This window comes from Ixodes scapularis, unplaced genomic scaffold, assembly GCF_016920785.2.
Source record: "Ixodes scapularis isolate PalLabHiFi unplaced genomic scaffold, ASM1692078v2 PGA_scaffold4__175_contigs__length_147842914, whole genome shotgun sequence".
Lineage (NCBI taxonomy): Eukaryota > Metazoa > Arthropoda > Arachnida > Ixodida > Ixodidae > Ixodes > Ixodes scapularis.
Window position 1 is genome coordinate 49,854,156 of NW_024609879.1, and position 26,249 is coordinate 49,880,404.

Genomic DNA, 26,249 nt, shown 5'->3' on the forward strand with positions numbered 1-26,249 from the left:
CTTTTTTTTTATTTAGTGCAGGTGTAATTCAAGGAGTGGTTTTATCTTGTTGACGAATCGTAGCCAAGCTTGACTGGAACCTACGCTATCTATGGCAAAGCGACTTATTGGTTTCTAGGTGATTGACCTTCGGAGTTTTCGGGTGTATCTTGAGTTGATGCACTTCGCGGGACTAGCAGTAAATGTATCAAAGACCAACGCGTTCTCGATGCTCTAGTGGTCATAGAGTTACAATTAATTGGTTCTATAGAGCTTAATATTAAAATATTTGTAGTAATAAAAGGGGTCTGAAGTCATTGTTTATCCAATTCATCGATTGCTTTATATGATCACTTGTGATTGGGAAGAGATAGTGAGGGAAGCCCCGAGTGGCCGGTTTTTCACCGGAAATCTTTTGCAAAGAACGAGTAATGTTTCGTACATTTAAAACCTAATGACCAATTTCGTCGGCATATTTGGAGCGGTTTAATGCCACTCTATACTCGCGCGTTTAGAGCAGCGAAAGCTAGTTCGAGCGTGCACGTTCATAAAGATACCAAAAAAAGGGGGTTCTGCAACCACTCGAAATCTACCAGCGTAATTTGTCATTAGACATTTCAGTTCCATTAAACCCTATCCATTCATCAATGCCCTTAACATTGACTCTATAAGGAATGCAGTATATCTGTCCTTTTTCATTTAGCAGACTGAACAAAAAGTGTACTTCAGTTAAGAAAAGGTCTACTTTCTCTGTAAACTCCCAGCAGAGAGGACAACCGGTTCGTTTGCAAATATTGAATGCAATTTTTGTGCTGAACAATGATTTGTAAGTTGTTTACTTTTATCTTTATAATGTTCATTTCATTTCTGCGGCGACCCTTTTGAAATTAGAATTTTGCTACGAATGACGATATGACGAACAAGAAGTAACCAAAGAAACTGAAACGTTTAATGGGTGAACTTGTGCCCAAAATAAAGGGAAATAGAAGATAAAGCCGTTTACAACTCCCTGTAACGCCGAATTAGAGCGCAGCTCTTGACGAGGAGGAGGGGAAGGTGCGGAGTGGAGGCTATGCACAAATACTTTACTAGGGGGAATACATTCCACTCCTCTCAAATACAATAGCTTCGGCGCGGACAGGTTTTCTGGGCTTGGCGAGAGCCATCTATCGTCGTGGAGGTCTCGGCTACTGGGCGGTAAATATACTTCGTTTCACCTTATGTGCAAGCGAAGGCAAAGCTGGAAGCGCGAGCACGAAAGCTCCGCGCGTTCAGGCTTTGCTCGAGCGCGCGAGCTGGGCAGAAACGCAAAAAGCGCTGCTCTCGCGCTTTCAGCTTTGCCTTCGCTCAGAGATAAGGTGAACCGAAGTATAGCTCAGTGCTGCGCCAAATACTTTGCTGCGCTGTGCCGCCCTAATCTTCCCTAGGGTTGCACGTTGCACGTGCCTCGTGCATCGACGCACCTCGCGGAGACGACACCGCCACGGCCGCCGCGAACATCCACGTGCACATGCGCGTGGACTGACGCGGACCTCCACACCGTCAGCGGCGCTGTAGGTGTTCTGTCTAATGCAAATGAGCAGAGTGGAATGTATTCCCCCTAGTAAAGTATTTGCTATGCACCTGCTTCTCTCCAGCTCGCATCCCATTTAGGGGAAAATGTTCAGCTAATTTTAGCGGAGAAATTTTTCCACTTGATTTAGCGGGGAAACTTTTTCCGCTAGATTTAGTGGAAAAATATTTCCGATAAATTTAGCGCGGAAAATTACCCATAATGCACCACGCGGTTACGTCGACGCCAACGCCGACGGCGACGCCGACGCCGCTCAAGCCGGGAACGGGCGCTTAAGAGCTGCGATCTAAAAGGAAACAGAAGACAACAGAAGAGCCTCGCGAGCGACGAAGTCAACGTAACAGCAGAGTCAAACGCTGGGGCGAGACTGACCGCAGATCGCCACGCGGAGCCCCTCATGTACGCACGTTGGCTTCTGGAACAATCGGCCAAGAGCGTTCCGCGACTATACTCTGTTTCACCTTGTGTTGTACTGCAGGAAAGGCTACAAGCGCGAGCTCCATGCTCTATGGCACACCTCGGCGGCACAAGCTCTCGTGCACCAAGGGCAGCTGCCAACTCTATAAGCTCGCGCTTCTAGCCTCCGCAGCGGTACAACATAAGGTGTAACGGAATATAGAACATTCGGAACTCGGTCACTGAAGAATGTTCTCGAACTCACGAGAACGCAATATTGAAAGACCAAATAAATGAACACTCCACCGACTCGAATTGTACCTAGATTTTTCGCGCGATAGTCAAGCACGGTAACCATTCGACCACACACGCGGCTCGCTCGACGACGCGCGTGGCATTAGTCCCCCCTTTAAAAAGAGCATCGTCTGGATGCAACTTGTCGCGAACTGAATCAACAAAACAAACCAAAATAATGGCAAAATAAACAGGCTTGCAAAACACAGTACTATCGAGCGTAGTACAAAAACGAATTTCACAGTCCTATCGATTGTAGTACGGCTTGAGGCGCACGACGCGGACGAAATCAGGTCGTGGAGGGCGGCGTGATGAAGTCCGTGTTCCGACGGGCATCACCTCGTAGTTAAAATCCCCGAGTCGACGATGCACTTTGTAGGGTTCGAAGTAACGCTTCAGAATGTTCTCGCTTAGACAGCGTCGTCGTATCGGGGTCCAGGCCCACACACAGTCTCCGGGCTTGAAGCGAACGTCTAACCGGCGAAGGTAGTACAGGGCAACATCGATACGTTGTTGATCTTGAATTCGGAGTCGAGCGAGCTGCGAACTTCTTCGGCACGTTGAGCAACCACCTGGGCGTCGGGGATTATATTATCAACTGGTTCGTGGGGTAGCATCGCGTCGAGCATGGTCGTTACTCTTCTGCCATGCACCAGTTTAAACAGGGTTACTCGTTTAGTCTCATGCACCACCGTGTTGTAAGCAAACGTGACGTAGGGTAACACTTCGTCCTAAATCTTGTGCTCTACGTTGACATACATGGAGGTGACGCTAGCGATAGTTCTATTTAGACGTTCTGTTAATTCATTTGTCTGCGGATGGTACGCAGTGGCTCGACGGTGGGTGGTGCCACTGAGACGAAGGATATCTTGCGTCAGCTGTGCCATGAATGATGATCCACGGTCGGTAATGGGGAATTCGGGGGCGCCGTGCCGGAGGACAATGGACTGGAATAAAACTTGGCGACTTCAACAGCCACACCTGGTGGAAGGGCTTTTGTCTCGGCGTACTGTGTGAGATAATCTGTGGCGACGATTATCCAGTGGTTTCCCAACGTTGACGGTCGAAAAGGGCCAAGAAAATCCATCGCGATCTGCTGGAACGGTGTGGATCGGGCCGAAATCGGATGCAAAAGTCCTGAGGCTTGGTCGGCGGTTTCCTGCGTCGCTGACACTCGTGGAATGATCGAGTGTAGAGGTGAACGGTCCTCGGTAGCCTCGGCCAGTAGTACTTTTCTCGAATCCTGGCGAGCATCCTTCTGTAGCCAAGTTGTCCAGCCGTTGGGTCCTCGTGGCATACTTGGAAAATTTATTCTGGAAGACTGGAAGGAATAACCAACAATCATGCTGTGTTGTTGTTGACGAAGTTCTCTTTGTACAGCACCCTTGCCGCATGAAGAAGTTGGGCAGGATTCGTAAGAAAGCACGGGGAACCGCAGTCGCTTGACCCTCTAGGTGCTCGATGAGCGCTCGCTGTTCAGGGTCGTCTCGTTGGAGTGCTGCTATGTTGCTGACATCCAGAGCGCCGAGGAAATACTCATCATCGTCGTCTTCAATGCAGGCAGGACCGGCATCGACTGGGGCCCTTGACAGGCAGTCGGCGTCATTGTGCTTCCTGCCGGACTTGTACACCAAGGCCATGTCAAACTCCTGCAGTCGTAGGCTCCACCGCGCGAGGCGTCCGGAAGGGTCCTTCAGGTTAGCGAGCCAGCAGAGCGAGTGGTGGACCGTGACCACTCGAAAAGGACTTCCATACAAATATCAAGGGAAGTTTGTTATTGCCCAGACGACAGCAGGGTACTCCTTTTCAGTCGTTGTGTAGTTCCTCTGCGCCTTAGACAGCGTCCGACTTGTGTAGGCGATGATTCGCTCTGTCCCGCCTAGCATTTGGACTACCGCACAAAGTCCGGTGTTACTGGCGTCCATGTGGATTTCTGTTTCAGCGAACTGGTCGAAATGGCCAAGAATCGGGGGCGTCTGGAGTCTTCGTTTGAGCTCATCGAATGACCGCCGGCGTTCTTCTGTCCATTCAAACTTTACGGCGTCCTCCGTGAGGTGCGTCAGCTGTGCAGACAGGTTGGCGAAGTCCCGAACAAGCCGTCTGTAGTAGGCACAAAGCCCGAGGATTCTTCTCTTGGCCTTCTTGTCAGACGGCAGCGTAAATGCAGCTACGGCGCAGGTCTTCTAGGGGTCAGGGAGAACACGTTTGTTTTTCATGACGTGGCCAAGGAACTTTAGTTCACCATAGGCGAAACGACACTTGTTGGTTTGCGTCACAGGCCGGCGTTTTTGAGCCTTGAAGACCAGCTCGGAAGTCCTCTCAGGTGTTCGTCAAAATACTGTGAAAATACCACATCATCCAGGTAGACGAGGCAGCTCAGCCTTTTGAGATATACCAGCACAGTGTCCATGACATGCTGGAAGGCGGCTGTTGCTGTACAAAGTGCGAAAGGCATCACTTTGAATTCGTACAGTCCGTCGAGAGCGACGAAGGCAGTTTTCTCCCGGTCGCGTTCGTCAACTTCAATCTGCCAGTAACCACTGTTCAGATCCATCGACGAAAGATATAGGGAGTGGCGAATTCGCTATAACGAGTCGATGATGCGGTTGAGCGGATAGACGTCCTTCTTCGTCACAGCATTCAGTCAACGATACTCCAGGCTGAACCTCATGGTTCCGTCCTCCTTCTTTAGAAAGACGACTGGCGACGCCCACGGACTTCTTCATGGTTGAGTGATACGTCGTCGTCGAGCATTTCCTAGGCTTGATCTTGAATCACCTTCCTCTCGTTTAAGGAGACTCGATACGGCGACTGGTGGACAGGGAGCGTGTCGTCGTCGGTAATAATGCGATGTTTCACCTTTGGTGTTTAGCAAACTTTCGATGACGTGGCAAAACAGTCACTGTATTCGGCGAGGAGATTAACCAGTTGCGGGCGCTTGGGAGCTGAGACCTCGGGGTCCATGTCAAGCTGCGGCAGTGGCAACTTGCTGTTCCTGCTGTGACGACGAGTTTTCTTCGGAGATTTCGGCGACCACGGCTTGCGCCTGAAGCTCCTCGCGTGGCCCATGGTGGTACCCTTCGTTAGGTGCTGAGGCTCGTCTCGAAAGTTTGTCAAGAGGACAGTTGCACGTCCTTCTTGGAGAGCCGTTACACTTCGTGCGATGCCAATCCCTTTTTCAAGGAGCAGTTGGACGCTGCCTTCCAGAAGAGGTTCACTGTGCATGGCTACGTCGGTTATGACAGTGACGAGAACACTGGACGGTGGCCGGAGGTTAGCATGGTCGGCGATAACTCGGATCGCCTTGACGTCGTGTTAGTCTCTACTGGCGGCAGAACAGGCTTTCGCAATGTCAGCTGGTTTGCCCCAAGGTCGATGACTGCGCCATACTCGCAGAGAAAGTCCATTTCGAAGGTAACGTCCCTGGCACAGTCTTCCAGAACGACGAACTCCGCAGGGCACGTATCACCGTGGATCTCGACGCGAGCAGTGCACCTCCCGACTTGTGCGATGAGCTGCCCGCCGGCGTTTCGCATTTCAGGGCCTTCCCACGGAGTTGTCACTTTTTCAAGGCGGCGAGAGAGCCTCCCACTCAAGACTGAGTAGTCTGCTTCGGTGTTCACGAGTGCCGATGCGTCGAGGCCATCGATAACAACGTTTAGGTGGTTGAACACCGTTGCAGGGTTGTTGTTGAGGTGCGGGGCGTCGGGCGAGTAGATTTCCGGCGTTCGAGGAGGCTCTTTTCTTCAGTCGTTTTCGGCAACGCCGCCTCCAAGCGTTGCCGCACTTAGTTTTCCCGGCGACGCAGGAAAGAGAGGCTCTCTCGGCGAAGTCGGGGAGCTGAAGACGCTGAACGTCGTGGCGACGGTGAACTGGGTTCACGGCGGAGAGACGACGCGGGGGGGGGGGGGGGGGGGGGGGAAGGGGGCGAGCGTCCGAGGTACTCCTAGATGTCATGAGGGCGGTCGCCGTACCTCGGGCGTGAATCGTGCCGGTGGAACCCACAAGGCCCCATTTGCCGGTAGGGACAACGGCGGCATATATGGTCGGTCTCCCCGGAGTGGTAGCACAACGGGCATCGATCGGCCGTTCTCCACACGTCCGCTTTCCTCGGCGAGGGTCGTTCCGGGCGGACGTCCTGGACTTGTACTTCCTGGCGTAGAGAATACTGCGGCCTTGGAGGGTCGCGTCAGGGTGGCGTCGTGGCCTGACGGTTGGCTTGCGGTGGACGTCGGCCATTGCGGCGTAGTTAAAAGTTGGTTCCTCTGGCGTCGTCGTGTTAATCGGAACTTCAGGTTGGAAGGCTCGGTGAATCTCCTCTCGGACTACCTTCGGCGAATGAAATTGATGACGGGCGATCCGCAGCGGGGAGCATCTTAAGCATTTCTTCCCGGACAACTTCACGGATGATGCCACGGATGCCGGGGAAGTCGGTACCATGGTCGGATCCGCATTTCGCCAGAGTAGTTACGCCAGGATGTCTCTCGTAGTGTCTGGCGCGTCCTAGTAGGTCCCGTTCCATATTCGTCGCCTCCGTGACGGACCCGTCGACAGTTGTCGGGGGATTGCGAATGAGACTGCCGAATATCTCGCTTTTAACACCCCTCATCAGGCGTCACAGCTTCTTCTCCTCGGTAGCCTGAAGATCGGTGCGGGCGCTCAGGTGACGAACATCCTCGAAGAAGCTGGTGATGCTTTCATTCGGGCCTTGGGTCTTTGTTCGAAGGATGTCTTCGGCCCTCTTGCGTCGGTGTTGGCTGGTAAACGTCTCCTTTAGTTATTGCTTGCACACCTCCCACGAAGTTAAAGAAGCCTCGTGGTTCTTCAGCCAGTACCTCGCAGTCCCTTCCAACGAGAGGTAGATGTTCTGCAAGCACTGCTCAACTTTCGACCCGTTATTACGTGCCACAAGTTCATAGTGTTGCAGACAGTCCTCGATGCCCTCGTGGGCGTCCCCGTGCAAAGGTGTCGGAGTCCGGGGAGCGACGGGCAGGTAGATGACGGCAGAAGCGTCCGGGGTCTGCGACTGGTTGGCCACCGTCGTCCTCTTCGGCCTGGGCTTGTTCGGTAGCAGACCCAATTCAGGGGACTGACCTCTGGTACGACGGCTTATTCGGGCTTCAGCGTCTTGGGCGAAGGGTAGCCTTCCGGGGCTGAGCACGTCGCTTGGCCAGGATGTCTTCAGAGGGGTACGCTCAACGGGCATAGAATACACTACCGTGCACCTCCACCAAAATGTCGCGAATGCCGATGTGACGAACAAGAAATAACTGAAGAAACTGAAACGTTTAATGGGGCCAACTTGTGCCCAAAACAAAAGAAAAAGAAAAAAGGAAACAGATGGTAACAGCAGAGCGCCCCGGGCGACGAAGTCGGCGTAACTGCAGAGTCGAGCGCTGGGGCGACACTGACTGCAAAACGCTACGCGGAGCCCCTTATGTACGCATGTTGGCTTCTGGAACAATCGGCCTAGAACGTCCGGCGACTAGAACATTCGGAACTCGATCAGTCGAGAATGTTCTCGAAATCACGAGAACGCGGTGTTAAAAGAATAAATAAAAGAGCATTCCACCGACTGGAATCGAACCTAGACTTTCCGCGCGACAGTCAAGCGCATTAACCATTCGGCCACACACGCGCTCACTCGAGGACGCGCTTGGCAACATAAGGTAGGTATGTTCTGAATTTCAGAATTCTTTGTTCTATACTCTCAACAAATTGTCAAAACGAAAAAAAAAAACTTTTGCACGGAGCTAAAACGTAGTTAAAACGTTATTTTTTATTTTTGTTCTGAATTGAAACCGAAACATTTTCCTAGAGTTTTCTGATTGAAAAAACAAGTTCAGATAATTCAGTATTTGCTCCGCGGAGAGAGTTTGATGGCAGCCATCGGTCGGTGATAGCCGCCAAAAAAAAAAAAAAAGAATATTCTTTCGAAGCGTTTCTCAAGATAAAAGAAACTGAGGGAGGCGCTCAGCCTCATTTGACAAGTGAGGTAGTCCCACTGGGCATTGCGCGATTGCTGGAAGTGCTGGGTAAGGAGCCACGCCCTCGAAGAACTGCGAATGTGTTGTCATTTTGTGAACAACGAAAGGAACGCTAACCGGAACTGTAAACGTGAGTGCACTTAGTCCTAGAGTACCCGCCACACAAGTCAGGATGGAGCAGGCACTCTCGGCGCTCATGTTTATTTTATTGGAACAGAGGTCTCCCATTTCTCCGAGAACACTTGATGAGGTGCTGCTTTTGAGATTAAGCTCAGTTGTATATTGTTGCAATAAGTGCGCACTTGCTAGAACTTTCTACTTTTTATCCAAAATAAAAGTTTCCTTACTATAAATTTTAATTCTGATTCTTTTTTGCACGTGGGAACGAAGAGTTACGTTCTCTAAATGATCATTATGTTTTTGTTACAAAGCAGATTTCGAACGGCCTTTTTTTATGGAACGAAATTTAAACCAGAACATGGAACACTTCGTTCCGATAACGTTATTAATACCGCATTTGTTCCATCTTGTTTATTAAGAAAGAATTATACCTATCAATTTTATTTATAGCAGTGAGTTTTTGACAGCTCGTCAAAAATGTACTGATTGCGTCCCCCCCCCCCCCCCCTACTTTCTGAAGACCTTTATTCACTATCTCCTAATTTTAATACAGAGCAGATTTGCATTCATCCTCTTCGATAATGTTCTTACATTAGTATTTGTGCGAATTTTGACGGAAAGTACTTTTTGCATCATTGGTTGGTCTCCCTCTATTTTGAGGTCAAGCATACCCCCTATATTTCAGCCTTCCCTGCTGGAATACTTCAGCCGCCATTTTTTCAAGGCGGTGTGCCTTCGTAAGTGGCTTTACGAATTCTATTGAGTGTGTTCTCAAAATTGCTTCCTATAATACGAAAACGTATTAATCACTGCACCTTCGATGTTGTAAATCTAATTTATAACAAAAATGTCAGCTGTTCGGGATTGACCAAACAAATATCGAAGTTGCATGTTTGGGGGAGTCGGCTTTTTTTCTTCTTTGTTTTCTTCACGATTCGATTTCATCACGCGCATTACAGATGAATGAGCAACTAATACCCTAAAAACCGCGCACAATAACAAAAATTTAAAGTAACCAAAACTACACACATATAAGCAATACGAGGGTATACTGTAAAGTTTCTGGCATTAATATGAAGACGAAATTAATCTGATTTATTTTATATTTCATTTTCCATCATATTTTCCTCGAAACTCAACACCCTTGGTCCAATGTTTCTCGAGCTCCTGTATTCTTTCTCAAATGGGACTTCCTTCGAGGGCCCATAATTAACCACTGACAGCCATGATGAACTCTTCATTGGTCCGGAATTTCCTCTCAGCCAAGAACGTTATGAGTCCCGCAAAGAGGGGAAAACACGACGAAACCAAGTCGAACGGATATGGTGTATGAGGAAGAATTTCCCATTACAGTTTTCTCAATCCTTGCTGATCCTGAGAAATGATGAATCCAACTAATCTGCTTCGAATTCAGGAGATGTGACACACACATTACATAAAGCATATCTTTATCCAACTATGTAAAGTATGACCCACTTGTTATACATGTTCCCCCACGGCTTCCATACATTTACGCATTTCTATTCGGCGACTTTCTAAACCATGTTATGTATTTTATTTACAACTTGTGGCGTACTATCAGTTTTGGACGTCATAAACAAGTCAAACACATTTTTTTCTCATTGGGCCAAACTGGCTATTTTACACAGATTAATCAGCTAACTTTATAAACATTAATTTGCCCACAAACCTTTCATTACAAAAGCTGCAAAGGGTGCTGAGAGTCATATCATTTTATTGTTTCCATCAAGTTAAAGCCTTGCAAAATCTATGTATTCAACTTTAAGGAAAGTGCGCGAGATATAAAAGAAATGTCTGTGATTAAGGGCACCAACATCGCAGTTCTGTACTGGGTAGTCGCGTGAGATGATATTAAAACTTGCGCGAGATTTGTTGTTACCTTTTTTAAAGGCAACACATATTGGATACACAGAATACCTTTGTGGAAATAACACGCCATACAAAACTTCCTTTTGAAAGGGTTAAAATAAATACAATATTTAGAAATATAGCTAATTAATTAGCATTAAGTAGGAGGATTGGAAGGTAACAAAACATATATTGACTTGCTCAAGGGAACTGTGAAGAAGCCTACATTTGTTTAATATATGTCATAGCTTTGTTAAAGTATTCGGAAAAGTTATCTCAAACACAGTGTTGTACACCTGCAGAAGTAAAACAAAAATATTTTAAGAACAATTCACATAAATGATGTGTCCCGCATAGTCCCCTCATAAAAGGCAAATTTGTTTTATACATCATTTTTCATGACAGATTAACAATACAACGGCGACCTTACGGCGTCAATACCCATATAAATATACCTGATGCCTTTGCAGCGTACGGTATATTTTTATTTCGTGACAATAACGTTAAATTGGCAAAACCAAAATTACATGAAGCGGTACCTTCTCAAATGCCCCTTTGCGGCAACGGAAGCTGGGTCTTCGAAAGCACTCAAGTGAAAAGTCTTCCCCGCACGCTTCGTTACAGCATCAGCATACACATCTTACTATGAGAGACCTATGCCGGTCAAGGCTCTTTGGAAAGTTCTTAAAGCAATACGGTTTAAAGAAACGAAAACATTTACTTCACAAGTCACATCTTATAACTCTTCATAGATTCGACTTCAAAACAAAGCTTACGCGTGCCTCAAGATTTGGATCTAATGTTTTCTATTCTTCAGGTCACTCAACATGGGAGCTATTGGAGTGGTGATAGGACATGAAATTACTCACGGTTTTGACGACCGCGGTAAGTATTCAGTATACGTTTATATAACGTTTTACATGGTATAGTTCAGTTTATATTTTTTTTACCTAGCTCAGACTTTCCTGGTGCGAATTCTGAAGATCTTGATTTGAAAAGCGTGTCTTTAGGTACCTCAGACAGGCATCCACGTTGCTCAAGTAGCATTTACGTCAACCAAGAAGCCCCCCTCACGAGCCTCGCTAAAAAAAGAAAGCGAAGGAGACGAACACCAGATGTTACAACTATTCCTATTATTTTAAAATTTCGAACATAATTCTGGCCGGCATACCAGACATGATGAATATTGTCACGAATGACAACGGATGAGGCGATAATAACTGAAGAAACTAAACTTTTAATGGGACGAACTTGTGCCCAAAAATAAATACGAAACAGAGGATAACAGAACAGCGTTGCGGGTGTCGAAGTCGGCGTAACAGCAGGGTCGAGCGCTGGGGTGAGACTGACTGCAAAGCGCCACACGGAGCCCCTTATATACTCGCGTTGGCCTCTGGAACAGATCGGCCTAGAACGTTCGGCGGCTAGAACATTCGGAACTCGATCTGTCAAGAATGTTCTCGAACTCACGAGAACGCAATGTTTAACATTCCACGGACCGGAATCGAACCTAGACTTTCCGCGCGACAGTCAAGCGCGGTAACCGCTCAGCCACGCACGCGGTCGCTCGCCGATGCGCGTGGTATTACTCCCCCCTTTAAAAAGGCGTCGTCTCGATGCTACGTGAAAGGCAACTAAACACAGCAAGACAAACAAAAAAAATGGAAAAATACGGAGGCTGGCAAAACACAATCCTCTCAAGCCTTGCACAAGATCACAGTTCGCAGTCTTATCTCGCGTAGTACGGCCTGAGGCGCACGACGTGGACGACTTCCGATCATGGAGGGCGGCGTGATGAGGTCCGTGTTCCGTCGGGCATCACCTCGTAGTTTAGAGCTCCAGTCGACGAAGTACTTTGTAGGGTCCGAAGTAGCGCTTCAGGAGTTCCTCGATTAGACCGTCGTCGTCGTATCGGGGTCCAAACTCACACACAATCTCCGGGCTTGAAGCAAACGTCGATCCGGCGAAGGTTGTACCGGATAGCGTTGACACGTTGTTGATCTTGAACGCAGAGTCGGGCAAGCTAGTGAACTTCTTCGCCTCGTTGAGCAACCACCTGGGCGTCGGGGATCCCGTCGTCAGCTGGTTTGTGAGGTAGCATTGAGTCGAGCATGGTCGTTACGTTTCTGCCATACACCAGCTGAAACGGGGTTATTCCTGTGGTCTCTTGCACCGCCGTGTTGTAAGCAAACGTGACGTAGGGTAGCACCTCGTCCCAAGTCTTCTGCTCTGCGTCGACATACATGGAGACCATATCGGCGATAGTCTTTTTTAGTCCTACTTTTAGACCATTTGTCTGCGGATGGTACGCAGAGGTTTGACGTTTGCCGGTGCCATTGAAACGAAGGATCTCTTGCGTCAGCTGGGCCATGAACGATGATCCCCGGTCTGCAATAAGGACTTTGGCGGCACCGTGACGGAGGTGAATGAATTCGATGAAAAAAAATGAAAGCCGCTTACAACTCCCTGTAACGCCGAATTAGAGCGCAGCTCTTGAGGAGGAGGAGGGAAGGGCACTGGGGGGGGGGGGGTTAAACTAACCAGGGGGGGTCACGTTACCTGGGGGTCACGTGACCCCCAATGCCGATGATGTCATCACTGACGTCACTGATGACGTCATCAGTGACGATGACGATGCGCGTACCGATGACGTCATTAGTGACGTCACTGATGACTTCACCAGTGATGATGACGATGACGATGCGAATGTCGGTGACGTCATCAGTGACGTCGCTGATGACGTCATCAGTGATGATGACGATGACGATGCGGATGCCGGTGACGACATCAGTGACGTCACTGATGACGTCATCAGTGATGATGACGATGACAATGCGGATGTCGGTGACGTCATCAGTGATGATGACGATGACGATGTGGATGCCGGTGACGTCATCAGTGATGATGACGATGACGATGTGGATGCCGGTGACGTCATCAGTGATGATGACGATGACGATGTGGATGCCGGTGACGTCATCAGTGATGATGACGATGACGATGCGGATGCCGGTGACGTCATCAGTGATGATGACGATGACGATGTGGATGCCGGTGACGTCATCAGTGATGATGACGATGACGATGTGGATGCCGGTGACGTCATCAGTGATGATGACGATGACGCTGCGGATGCCGGTGACGTCATCAGTGATGACGATGACGATGTGGATGCCGGTGACGTCATCAGTGATGATGACGATGACGATGTGGATGCCGGTGACGCCATCAGTGACGATGACGTCATCGGGGGGTCACGCGACATCGGCGGGGGTCACGTGACCTCGAGGAGGGGGCCACGTGACTTCGGGGGGTCACGTGACCCCCACGAGGTCACGTGACCTTGGTGGGGGGCTCGCGCGGTGCATTATGGGACATTTCCCATGATGCACCGCGCGGTTACGCCGACGCCGACGGCGACGGCGACGGCGACGGCGACGGCGACGCCGACGCCGACGGCGACGCCGCTCAAGCCGGAAACGGGCCCCTAAGAGCTGCGCTCTAAAACTTGGCAACTTCTAGAGCCGTACCTGATGGGAGGCCTTTCGTCTCGGCGTACCGTGTTAGCTAATCTGTGGCGATGATTATCCAGTGGTTTCCCGACCTTGATAGTTGGCGGGAAAGGGCCAAGTAAATTCCCTTCCGTTCTGCTGGAACGGCCTGGACGGGGGGCAATCGGATGCAGAAGTCCTGATGGCTTTGTCGGCATTTTTTTTTTGCGTCGCTGACACTCGTGGCTCAATCGAATGTACAGGTGAACGGTCCTCGGTAGCCTCCGCCAGTAGTACTTTTCTCGAATCCTGGCGAGGGTCCTGCTGTAGCCAATGTGTCCAGCCGTTAGGTCGTCATGGCATCCTTGGAAGATTTCGTCTCGAAGGCTAGCTTGAATAACCAACGGCCATGCTCTGTTGTTGTTGACGAAGTTCTCGTTGTACAGCAGCCCTTACCGCATTTGAGAATGTATGCCCGATTCTTAAGCTCGGGGAACTGTACTCGCTTGTCCCCCTAAGTGCTCGCGGAGCGGTCGCAGTTTGAGGTCGTCTCGTTGGAGTGCCGCCATGTCGCTGACGTCCAAAGTGCCGAGGAAACACTCAACGTCGTCGTCTTCGATACAGGCAGGACCGGCCTCGACAGGAGCTCCTGACAGGCAGTCGGCGTCATTGTGCTTCCGGCCAAACCTGTACACAACGATCATGTCGAACTCCTGCAGCCGTAGGCTCCACCGGGAAAGGCGTCCATAGGGGTCTTTTGAGATTAGCCAGCCAGCAGAGCGAGTTGTGGTTGGCGACCACGCGGAAAAGACTTCCATACAAATATGGGCAAAACTTTGTTATTTCCCAGACGACAGCAAGGCACTCCTTTTCAGTTGTTGAGTAGTTCCTCTCCGACTTAGACAGCGTCCGACTCACGTATGCGATGACTCGCTCTGCCCCGCCCTCCCTTTGAACTAGTACCGCGCCAAGCCCGGTGTTACTGGCGTCTGTATGGAACTCTGTATCAGCAAACTGGTCGAAATGGCCAAGAATCGAGGGCGTCTGGAGCCTTAGTTTGAGCTCATCGAAAGATCGCTCGTGTTCTTCTGTCCATTCAAACTTTACGACGTCCTTTCTGAGGTGCGTCACCTGTGCGGACAGCTTGGCGACGTCCTGAACAAACCGTCTGTAGTAGGCACAGAGTGCGAGACATTTTCTCACGGCCTTCTCGTCACACGGTGGCGTAAATGCAGCTACGGCGCTGGTCTTCGCGGGGTCAGGGAGAACGCTTTTGTTGTTCACGACGTGGCCAAGGAACTTTAGTTCCCAATAGGCGAACCGACACTTTGTTGGCTTGAGTGAAAGGCCGGCGGTCTTGATGGCTTGAAGCACGGCTTCAAGTCTTTTCAGGTGTTCGTCGAAATCCGATGCAAATACAACGACATCGTCCAGGTAGACGAGGCAGCTGTGCCATTTCAGACCTGACAGCACGGTGTCCATGCCACGCTGGAAGGTGGCTGGTGCTGTACAGAGTCCAAACGGCATCACTTTGAATTCGTACAGTCCGTCGGGATTTACGAAGGCAGTTTTCTCCCGGCAGCGTTCGTCGTCTTCAATCTGCCAGTAACCACTCTTCAGGTCCATCGGCGAAAAATAACAGGATCGGCGCAGTCGGTCCAACGTGTCGATAAGGCGGGGGAGCGCATAGACGTCCTTCTTAGTCACAGCGTTGAGTCGACGATAATCCACGCAGAACCTCAGAGTTCCATCCTTCTTCTTTACAAGGACCACTGGGGACGCCCACGGACTTCTTGAGGGTTGAATGATGTCGTCGTCGAGCATTTCCTAGAATTGATCTTGAATTACATTCCTTTCCTTTAAGGAGACTCGATACGGCGACTGGTGGACAGGGAGCGCGTCGTCGTCGGTAAAAATGCGATGTTTCGCCATTGGGGTTTGGCGAACTTTCGACGATGTGGCAAAACAGTCACTGTATTCAGCGAAGAGACCAAGCAGTTGCCGGCGCTTAGGACCTGGGAGTTCGGGTTCAATGTAGAACAGCAGCGGCGACGTGCTCTCCTGCTGTTGCGACGATGTTTCCTATGAGATTGCGGTGACGTCGGCTGGCGTCTGAAGCTCCTCGACGTTGCCTACAGTGGTAACCTTCGTTAGTTATTGCGGCTCCTCTCGAAAGTTTGTCACGAGAACAGTTGTACGACCCTCTTGGAGATACGTTACGCCTCGTGAGACGCCAATTCCTTTTTCAAGAAGCAGTTGAATGCTGCCTTCCAGAAGAACTTCACCGTGCATGGCTGCGTCGGTTAAGACGGTGAGAAAAACACTCGACTGCGGCGGCTAGTTCATCTGGTCGGCGATAACTCGGATCGCGGTTGACGTCGTGTTCTTCTCCTCCGGCGGCAAAACAGGCTTTCGCAGCGTCAACTGATTTGCCCCGAGGTCGATGACGGCATTATACTCGCAGAGAAAGTCTATTCCAGGTATAACGTCCCTCGAGCAGTTTTGCAGAACGACGAATTTCACAGGGCACGTCTCACCGTGGATCTCTACGCGAGCACTGCATCTTCCGACTGGTGTAATGAGGTGTCCTCCTGCGGTTCGTATTTGAGGTCCTTCCCACGGCGTCATCACTTTTAGAAGGCGGCAGAAGAGCCTCCCACTTATGACTGAGTACTCTGCTCCGGTGTCCACGAGTGCCGATCCGTCGTAGCCGTCGATGACGACGCTTAGGTTGTTGGACACCGTTGCAGAGGCGTCATTTCGGTCTCTGGTAGCGTTTGAGTGGGGGCCCTCCGACGTTCGTGGGGGATCTTGGCGTCGGTCGTCTTCGGCAACCCCAACTCCGGGGGTTGCCGCGCTTAGTTTCCCCTGCGAGGAGCGAGGGGTGAGGGGCTTTCACGTCGGCGTCGGTGCATTGGCGAAGCTGGACGTCGTGGCGATAGCGACCGGAACTCTCGGCGGGACGCAGGCTCGGGGTCTTGAGGTCGTCGCAGGTACTCGTCGATCTCCCGATGGCGTTCACCATAACGGGGGCGTGGATCATTCGGGTGGAATCCCCGTAGCACGAGTCGTCGTTATGGGCATTGGCGGTAGGTGTGGTTTCATTCCCCGCAGTGGGAACACAGAGGGCGTCGGTCGAGCGTTCGCCACACGTCGGTCTTCCGTGGTGTGCAGGCTTCTTGGGTGGCGTACTGGACCTGGTTGTCGCTGCGCCGAGGAGGAAGCGGTGGCCGTCGGGCCACTGAGGCGTAGGTTAGGGTGGGCTCCTCGGGTGCTGCTACACTTGCAGGAGGCTCCGGCTGAATTGCCCGCTGAACGTCTTCGCGCACCACTTCGGCTATCGACAGCGTAGTCGACTGTTCGGCAGCAGGCAGCAGCTTCCGGAGCTCCTCCCGGACAACGTCTCGAATAATCTCACGAACGCCCGAGATACTGGAGCCAGGGTCGCAGCTAGACGGCGCGAAGGCAGGGAGGCTGGGTAGTCGATGGTAGTGGCTCGGTCGGACTTGCAGGGCACGCTCGATGTTCGTCGCCTCACCGACAAAATCTTCGACTGCTGTCGGGTCGGAGGGCCACGAACAAGGCCGCCGAAGATGTCTCTCACGCCCCGCATGAGGATTCTAACCTTCTTTTCTTCTGTTTCCTGAGGGTCGGCGCGGGCACTCAGGCGCAGAACGTCCTCCACGAAGCCGGTGACGCTCTCGTTGGGGCCCTGGGTTTGGGTTTGAAGTAGGTCTTCGTCACTCTCTCTCGGCGGTGTTGGTTGAGAAATGTTGCCTTCAGCTGGCTCTTGAAAACATCCCGCGATGTCAAAAAAGACTCGTGATTTTCGTACCAGCACCTGGCAGTCCCTTCGAGCGAGAAATACGCATTCTGCAGACGTTTCCCGTCGGTCCAGCCAGTGTGGCGGGCGACACGTTCGTACTGGTCAATCCAATCCTTGATGTCTTTGTAGAGTTTACTTCGGAAGGGGGCGGCCGTCCGCGGTGCGACGCGCAGGTAGGTGACGGGAGAAGCGGCGGGGTATTGCGACTGGTTGCGTCATCGTCGTCTCCTTCGGCTTGGGCTTCTCCAGCAGCAAACCGTACTCAGGATCCTCTCCCTTCGTGCGGCGGCTGGTTTGTGTTTCAGGTTCCGCGTTGAGTGGTCTTCTCACTGGGCTTGGAATCGGACTTGCACTGCGGGCTCTTGGAGGGGAACGCTGCACGGACGTGCGCTACCCCGCACCTCCCCCAAATGTCACGAGTGACAACGGATAAGGCGATAACGAAAAGTAAAAAGGAAACAGAAGATAACAGAAGAAATTGTCGCGGGCGTCGAAGTCGGCGTAACTGCAGAGTCGAACGCTGGGGCGACACTAACTGCAAAACGTCACGCGGAGCCCCTTATGTACGCGCGTTGGCTTCTGGAACAATCGGCCTACAACGTTCGAGGAGTAGAACATTCGGAACTCGATCAGTCGAGAATGTTCTCGAGCTCACGAGAACGCAATTTTGAAAGAATAAATAAAAGAACATTCCACCGACTGGAATCGAACCTCGACTTTCCGCGCGACAGTCAAGCGAGCTAAACACTCGACCACGCACGCGGTTGCTCGCCGACGCGCGTGGCAATATGGCATTCAGGAGAAAAGAAATATTGCATTTTTTCGGGAAAGCGGCTTGATATCCATACCACACGTTTTTTTGCTGCAAAACGCTTTCTCGTTTTAATCGAAAAATACCAATAAGCATCCACCGGTGTCATAAACAAAATATTTAAAAAAACAGCAATTTCTGGAATTGTTTGTTCCAATTAAGGACTATTTCTGTCAAAAATTTTCCTTTCACGTTTCTTAGTGAGTTATCTCACTCACGATGAAACACCCCGCCAGTCGCGAATATTTCGAATAATTGACGTTGTAGGACAACGACATGAGAGGTGTTTCTCTCAGGTTGTCACCACCCAATGTCATATTTTTGTTCCATTCACACCAAAGCTGGATGAGTTTTTGAAAATACACTGGCGGTAGTTATCACGTAAGTCTTGTAAAAGATGCCTGAGCCACTTGCCCACCTGGTGCAGAAAACGTTCGCTTGGTATCACTTAAATTTTTGTGATCGCAGGAAACATAATTGTAGCACAGGAAAAAGGAAAACAAAAACTTTTGAATGATTCCCCCCCCCCCCCCCTCCAAAAAAGAATGAAAGGAAGAAACAATAAAGATATCTATATTTCATAGAGAGGCCATACGAAGGCATGTCTGTGGGGTTTGGAGGCGGTGCACTCTAATTCCTGTTTAAAAGCATCCGCTCACTGCCCACCAATTTGACCTCCAATTTTGCGTTATTTATTTCTGACGAGTCGAAATACAGTGTAGTGATAATTAGAGCGTGCTAATTGAAATCTATTACTACCTTCCTAGTCTCGATATTACGTGCATTTTTGAACAAATGAACTTGGTTTGTTATAAACATGTAGATGAGTAATTTCATCCCAAAACGTGCAAAAAAAAAAGATTGGGTTTCAAAACATTTTAATATATATATATATATATATATATATATATATATATGTGTTGAAGGAAAATGTGTGATTAGAACAAAACTGCAAATTAGGATTATGGAAAAGTGTTTGTTTCTGAGTTTTTTGCTTCCAAAGTGCAGAATAGCCATCTTGCCATTTTCGCGGTTTTCACGAGTGGAGTCTCAAAACTTTTAGATTATTTTTTTCACAACAGTTATAACTTTCTTTACTGCTTTAAGACCTTGTGTATGTAAAACTGCTTGAAGACCTTGTAAAATTATCTAGGAGTGTGCGCCTATTTTATTTTATTTTATAAAAAAAACTTCTTGGATTTGCAACTTTAACATTACTAGGCTAAGTTTGAATCGAGCTAGCTTTCGATGTGCAATTGTTTAAGGCATAAGAAACATATAAAACAAAAGCTTTTATCCAAGCCAATCTAAAACTGATATTATTGTTAATTTAGGCGGAGTTAATTCGGCAGAAACAGTTCAAAACTGAAGAAGTAATGCTGAAAATACAAAATTCAGCGTCTTTTTAAAAATATTACGTTTTTTCTTTGTACGTTTTTGTCAAAAGCTTTCTATTCGTTCTTATATATGCAATACAATTTTTTGACATATATGAATTCGTCATACTAATCAATGCGTTTCAAGAGAAGACAGTTTTACCCGCTTTCAAATTTGAAAACATATGGGCCGTTGGCAAAACGTTTATGGAATTAGCTTTGAATAGAAAGAGGTTGGTCAAATTTTGAAGGTTCATCTTTTCAAAGCGCGAAAAGTGTAAAACAAAATCCCCACGATGTTGGGTTCAAACTCCGCGTCTAATTATTTCAGTAGTAAAGAGTGAGGAGCATCAATCAGAATTAGGAAGGCGAGTCAAATTATAGATTCGCACTAAAAAGTGATAGTGATTCATATCGGCTCAGGAGAGCAGCAGCGCTGCAGAAAAGCCAGTCGCCCATACCCTGAAGTCCCGCTGCGTCGCGTCTAACGATGATTAGATGGTTTTGCAATCCCAGCTTGCGGTCGAGCTTGTAACACAGCAGCCTGACCACCCTATCGATCGAAGACCTGGGGGGCTATGTTCCGCTTTTTGCACTCCCAGGAGACTAGGGAGAGGGAAGTGACGTCAACGACACAGCAAACGCAGATTGGGTGTTGATTTCGTTTTCTTCTGTCAACATTCAATCTGCATTTGCTGTGTCGTTGACGTCACTTCCCTCTTCCAAGTCTGCTGGGAGTGCAAAAAGCGCAACATAGCACCCCTGGTGAGTGCCACTTGTCCGGCTGGCTCACTCACAATGGAAAAAAACCACTACCTACTCGTGGTTAAACACCGTCTTACGCTCAGCTCGCTTCCTCTTCTTCCGATCCTGCCCTCTGAACTATCAACCTGTGAAACAGCGCAAAGACCGGAGCAGCGAATACAAATTAGAATCTACAAAGATCGACTTACATTTTTCTATCCTAATTATGAGAACAAATAATATGCAAGCGTCAAGCCGAGTACTCACATTTGACAGCGTGCTTTGGGGTAATTCTGTTCCCGCTTCAGGTTTCGTTCTAAGCGCCGAATGCGGAGATCTAAAGAACTGACCCGGCGCGCTTTTTCCCGTTTGGCAGCCGAGCGTTTGGATATGCCAGAGCAGAGCGCGCGAAAAACCTCGGTGACCATGGGTGTGCTAGCCCACCTCGATGTGCTGCCGACGGATGGCACAACGCGAGAAACGCGAGAATGTGGCGTCAGCGCCGTGGTGCCTTGACCGACCATTTTCCAACAACAGCGAGCCCCTTCTGCCTGAACAAATATTTTGCACGGTGCTCTGGGGAAGCAATATTTAATACCACAGCAAGCAGGTCAAAACACTAAAAATTGTGCATTACAGAGAACCGCCTCGTGCTAAAGGACGCGTAAAAAAAAACAAAGACACTCAAGACTGCTAACGTGTCGGAATACGAAAGCATACGCACACGTAGCGTATTCCTACAAGCTACGCCGCGCGGAGCACGGCCGTGCGGCCTCCCCGGAGTGTGCCCGGGCGGGCTCTGCTGGCTCTGCTGCCGGCGGCTCCCTCTTGACGGCGGCCGGGCCGTGCGCAATAGGGAGTATTCACTGGCGGCCATATCGGTGTGCGGCAATTCTGAGCGCGCGCTGATGGCGAGTTTCCACAGTTCTTTTGCAACGTGCATTCCGCACCATCGAGAGTGCCGGTCTTAGCAGCATATTGATGTGAGCTCGTTCTGAGCATGCGCTCTAGACAGCACCCACAAATATGGCGTCCAGTGAATACTTCCTGTAGGGAGGGCTTCTCTGTGGGGTTGAGTTCTTTAGAAAAATGCCACTTGCCAGACAATGGGGTGGCTACAACGCACTACAGGTTTCGCTCCATGGGACAGCTGAATTTGCGTGCCATTTGGCGCGGCTTCAAAAGCTGATAATACCGGATCGCTCCATAAGACAGTAAATGCTTTCGTATTAAAACTTTCGGAAGCTTGCCTGCTAAAACAAAGACCCGGCTCGGAAATCCCTGCGGGGAGATCAACGCGTATCCTCGGCGCCTAGGGAGGTAGGTGCCCATTGTCGACGCCTTGCCGCTCACGCAGCAGTATATAGCGTTTAGGGATGTGTAGGTTTTATAAAACCTACAAATTTCCAAACGCTATTGTTGTCAACGACAGGAGCCATCGGCACGTGTGCGCGAAAATCGCGAACGCATGCCGCAACCGGTCCACGCGATGTGGTATCATCGGCGTGTGACGTCACCTAGATAGGCTGTGTGTGGAACCGTAGAAGAAGAGGAGGTAGACTCGAGATGAATGAGATTTGGAAGGTAGGTACCCGTCTCGGCGACGAGCGGGTATCGTCGAAATAAACCGCTTGTTTTTTTAAGAAAACGGAGAACGAAACATCTGCGTGACTACAGAAAAGTTCAGAAGTGGGATCGAGAGGTCTCGACTTTAGAAGCCGTTCGGATTGAATGCTACAACCTAAGTAGCGCTCTGCGAATTCTTGCTTTACCAGAGATCCTCGACAAGAGCTTCGTCCACGTAAAGCCCGATGTCAACAAGACATAAGCTAATGACAGGAGGAAAAGGGCAGGGGACCCCACGAGAGGATGATCCGACGACCACAGATATGCTTCGCAGTGCGGAGGTACGCGACGGACACTTCGACCACGACGAGCGCCAACACCAGGATTTGACGACGGAAGCCGGGGACACCGCGACGTCGAACGACCTCGGCCTTGCTCCTGACGGTGCAACGTCCGTAGTACTTGACTTTCAAGTGCTCATGCAGGCCGCGATACGAAGTGCGGTACGCGAGTTATTGGAAGGAGCGGCCCAGCTTTTTCAAACGACGCAGTCGCCACAACGCCACCCACCAACAGAGGCTTCGAGCGCCATGGACGGACGGCTGGCTACGACAAGCGCCCAGTTGGTGCCAGTATATGATCCATCATCGAACACCCAACTTACGGTGGAAGCGTGGATCAACAAGGTTGACAATCTAGCTGCGGCCTATGAATGGAGTGATCAACAAATAACCTGCTTTGCTCTCACTAAGCCTCGCGGCGTCACAAAAACATGGAATGACGGTTTGACCTCTGTTCAACAAACCTGGCACGAATGGAAAGCGGAAATGAAAAAGGCCTTTCCGTCGGCATCGAGTTTTCAACACGTCTTCAGGGACATGGAGAAAAGAAAGAAAGGGCGCCACGAGACCATCGAAGGGTACCTTTATGACAAGCTGGCGAAAGCACGACGCTGCAACCTGGATGACGGGACGTGCATCGAGTACCTGATCACTGGACTAGAAGACGAAGATTTAGTGCAGTCTCTGAGCGTGCGAGATTACGCCACCCCAGACGAGCTACTTCGGTGCATGAAGCGACTGCATGAACGAGTGGATATGATCAAGCAGACTCGGGCCAAAATCCTGCATCAACCGCCGACTGGTCAAAGTGAAAATCACGGTTTAGACAACGAGCCGACGACCAGGACTCCACGAGAAAGATTCAACGAAACAGGCGAGCCACTTTGTTTTAATTGCTCGACATACGGACACTTTTCGGCTGCATGCCCGAAACCTCAGCGAAAACCAAGATGCACCAATTGTAGGAAATCTAGTCACGAGACGAAAGACTGCTCTCAAAAAAGAAACTCAACGAACACGAGTGACAAGAAAGCAACCGTTCTAACCCAACAAAGTAACAAGACGTGGGGCTGCATGGCGCCAAACGAGAAGTATTTCATGCAGGCAATTCTAAACCACAAGCCAATCAAAGCTTTCGTCGACATGGGAAGCCAGTGCGTAACGTTACGAGAAAGCGAAGCACAGCTGATGAACGTGACCTACGAACCATTAGATCGTCCATTCACAATTAACGGGTTTGGCTCTGGAAAAACGACGCCTTTAGGCAGTTTCCAAGCAACATTGACGGTCGACGAAGCCAAGGCCAATGTCAAGGTGTACGTGGTGCGCGACGCAGTGCAGGTTGTTCCGCTGCTTGTCGGACAGCCTTTTACTGAACAACCCAATGTTACGCTGGTACGTCGCAAGAACACCCTACGCATTTTCGAAGAGTGTGACACGTCTGATGATGAGGACGGGACTTTGTCCAATCTTAAGATACCGGTCCGGCCTCCACGACGCGTAAGCCTCTGGGTCAAAGAAGCGGTCGTACTCCCTCCAAGCTACGTCTGGATTATCGCGCTCCGCTCCGGAGAAGGGACACAGAAAACCCACGAAGACATCTTTATTGATAGCAGTATCCACGAATCGCCTGGGCATTACGTCCCGAATTGTGTTCTGAGATAAGACGAACTGGGAGAACTATATATCCCCGTAACTAACATATCGGCTACGCCGCTGATCGTCGCTGAAAACGAACAGATCGCTAGAAGAAAATGGTGCACGGAAGAAGACGCTAACACCAACCTCGACGCGTACGTAAACTACAGCGAAAGAAAGCCGACATCCTTGATTGCAGCAAAGGGCGTAGATGTCAGTCCATCTATTTGTGACTCGCAAAAGAAAGCCCTCGTCACCCCGATTAATGACTACCGCGACTGCTTCGCTACATCCCTATCGGTATTGGGGTGCGCGAAGGCAACAAAGATGAAGCACATCGACGCGCTCAGTAAGGCTCCTGCATCGAGACCTGAAGAAATGGATATCGCCACAGGCGTCAGCGTTTTCGCTACAGAGCTCTATGATGGTGACTGGTTGGAGTTGGCCGAAAAGACCAACCCAACGTTACAAGAAATCAAAGTCTACTTACAGGGGTCTTCAAAAAATAAAGAGTCGCGGCGTATCAAGAACGAGTACGTGCTAGCAGAGGGCAAGATTCTCAAGAGGGTCCATGACAACGGAGAAGAGCGTCTGATGTGGGTTGTGCCACGAGGAGCACGTTGACAAGTAGTACGACGATGCCGCGATGGTGTCGGTCACTTTGCTGTTGAGAAGACCATGGCGCTATTCACCAAGAAGTATTGGTTCACGAGAATGCGTCGTTACGTCAAGCGACACATTGCGTGCTGTTTGGAGTGTTTATATCGCAAGGTTCCATCCGGAAGAAAACCAGGGGCAATGGGCGAGTTGCGGAAGCTGCGTCCTAAATACCGAGGCCCGTATATCGTTGTAGAAAATCTACCTCCCGATAGGTATAAAGTGAAAGATCTACCGGAGACCCAACGGTCGCAACGTTTCTACGAAGGTGTTGCCGCTGTTGACCAGATGAAGCGCTTCACAACCAGCGCTGATAGTAGCACCGAGAGCAGCGACGACGGCCTGTCAACGGAAGCGGAGAGCGACACAGATATAGCAGAGGTAGAAGCTCAGCAAGAGCTAGTGTGAGTCGGATGATCACTTCGCCGAAACATTCCAAGTTTCAGCGACGAGAAGAACCAGCCGGGGCGACTGGGATGGAGGATGGCCGTGTTCTCAACAACAGGAGCCGTCGGCACGTGTGCGCGAGAACCGCGAACGCATGCCGCAACCGGTCCACGCGATGTGGTATCATCGGCGTGTGACGCCACCTAGATAGGCTGTGTGTGGACACGTAGAAGAAGAGGAGGTAGACTCGAGATGAACGAGATTTAGAAGGCAGGCACCCGTCTCGGTGACGACCGGGTATCGTCGAAACAAACCGCTTGTTCTTTTAAGAAAACGGAGAAGGAAACGTCTGCGTGACTACACTATGTACTACTCGCTTAGTTCATATACCTGAATACGACGGATACGTCGTTTTCAGGTATATGGACCAGGCAATTAGAATAGGTAGTCCTGAACATGCGCCCACAATAGCTACGGGAGATTTGTAATTTCTTTCAGGAACAAGTGCTCTTTTTTTAACCCAAGGTATCAGAAAGGGATGTCATCCTCGCATGAGTACATTTCGGGAGTTACCGCAGTTAGTCCTCGGGCGGTGAGATTTTTAAGGTATGCGCTACTCACTGAGAGTCTTCAAAAACAAGCAAAAACAAAAGCCAAACGAAAGCAACATTCACCCTCCCCCCCCCCCCCCCCCCAAAAGAAAAAAAACAAGTTCGGCGATTATATATTTTTGTTTATCTCCGCACATTCTTTATAAAAACGATGCAACTCCTGAATAGATACAGACGCGTACGCAGTCTGAAGCTAGCAACAGCCGACGCCATTTTCTGAATGAAATCTGCTATAATTCGTAGAAGCACCGCCCTCAGCGCGAGCTCGCTTGCTTCCGCAGCTGTTTGGTTCCTCGTGCCTGCGCGTTCAAACTTTTGTTAGCAAGGGAAGAAAGGTCGCGCGAAGGCGGAGCTTCTAGTCCCAGCATTAGGGTGAACGCAGTATAATGCCAACGCAGCTGCGCTAGGTTGGGGCTTTGTTTTAGTCTTTCAAACATTCCACGTGTACTTCAAATAGAAAACTAGGTATGCCCCCTTAACGTCATGACTAGTGGATCCAAGCAGTGACGCCTAGTGTGAGCCAGCATTGCCGCCATTGCGTCTTGCAACGTCTCACAGAGAACGCGATGATAGCACGCGGTGG

General features: G+C 49.9%; 1 pseudogene; it reads left to right on the top strand.

Moving 5' to 3' along the window:
- The window catches only part of LOC115324992, a 64,389-nt pseudogene that overhangs the window by 17,895 nt on the left and 20,245 nt on the right, over positions 1 to 26,249 (top strand).